This window comes from Sapajus apella, unplaced genomic scaffold, assembly GCF_009761245.1.
Source record: "Sapajus apella isolate SASKATOON/1434 unplaced genomic scaffold, GSC_monkey_1.0 scaffold144, whole genome shotgun sequence".
Lineage (NCBI taxonomy): Eukaryota > Metazoa > Chordata > Mammalia > Primates > Cebidae > Sapajus > Sapajus apella.
Window position 1 is genome coordinate 171,220 of NW_022437084.1, and position 1,234 is coordinate 172,453.

General features: G+C 47.0%; 1 pseudogene; it reads right to left on the minus strand.

Moving 5' to 3' along the window:
- The window catches only part of LOC116540731, a 14,263-nt pseudogene that overhangs the window by 4,036 nt on the left and 8,993 nt on the right, over window positions 1-1,234 (minus strand).

Consider the following 1,234-nt stretch of genomic DNA (forward strand, 5'->3'; position numbering starts at 1 on the left):
GGGCCCACAACACACCCCCCCATCCCACCCCGGCGGGGGAAAAAGAAAGAAACCCCTAAAAAAAAAAAAAAAAAAAAAAAAAAAAATTAAAAATTGGCCAGCCGTGGCACATGCCTATAACCCCAGCTACATGCAAGGCTAAGGCAGAAGACTGCTTAACCCTGGAAGGTGGAGGTTGCAGTCAGCTGAGATCATGCCACTACACTTCAGTCTGGGTGACAAAGGGAGACTCCATCTCAAATAATAAATGATGATGATGATAGGTGGAATGAGAATATGGCTCCATCCTTTAGGATAAAAAAGAAGCACTGCCGGGCACGGTGGCTCAAGCCTGTAATCCCAGCACTTTGGGAGGCCGAGGCGGGTGGATCACGAGGTCAAGAGATCATGACCATCCTGGTCAACATGGTAAAACCCCGTCTCTACTAAAAATACAAAAAAATTAGCTGGGCATGGTGGCGCGTGCCTGTAATCCCAGCTACTCAGAAGGCTGAGGCAAGAGAATTGCCTGAACCCAGGAGGCGAAGGTTGCAGTGAGCCAAGATCGCGCCATTGCACTCCAGCCTGGGCAACAAGAGCGAAACTCCGTCTCAAAAAAAAAAAAAAAAAAAAAAAAAGCACTGCTCCCCTGTTTGAGAAAAATCATAACCATTTATACCAAAAACACCTGTTTCACAAGCCTCTCCACAGTACCACCACAGTCTCCATGAGCTTAATGTGCTAAGAATGCTTTAATGAATCTCCTGCTATTATTTAGGTTGGTTTCATATGCTTAAAAGAATGATGGAATAAAACACCTTGTATCATTCATGTCTGTGTGTGAATGTTCCATTCTAATTAGTAAGATGTTTGGAGTCAGAAACACAGTAGCTCAATTACCTAAACATGTAGCATAAAATCAGGCAGAAAAGACTTCCCCTTACTGGTCCCCTTTCAGAAAATTTACCACGTGCTGGGTGCGGTGGCTCAAGCCTGTAATCCCAGCACTTTGGGAGGCTAAGGCGGGTGGATCACGAGGTCAAGAGATCGAGACCATCCTGGTCAACATGGTGAAACCCCGTCTCTACTAAAAATACAAAAAAATTAGCTGGGCATGGTGGCGCGTGCCTGTAATCCCAGCTACTCAGGAGGCTGAGGCAGGAGAATTGCCTGAACCCAGGAGGCGGAGGTTGCGGTGAGCCGAGATCGCGCCACTGCACTCCAGCCTGGGCAACAAGAGTGAAACTCCGTCTCA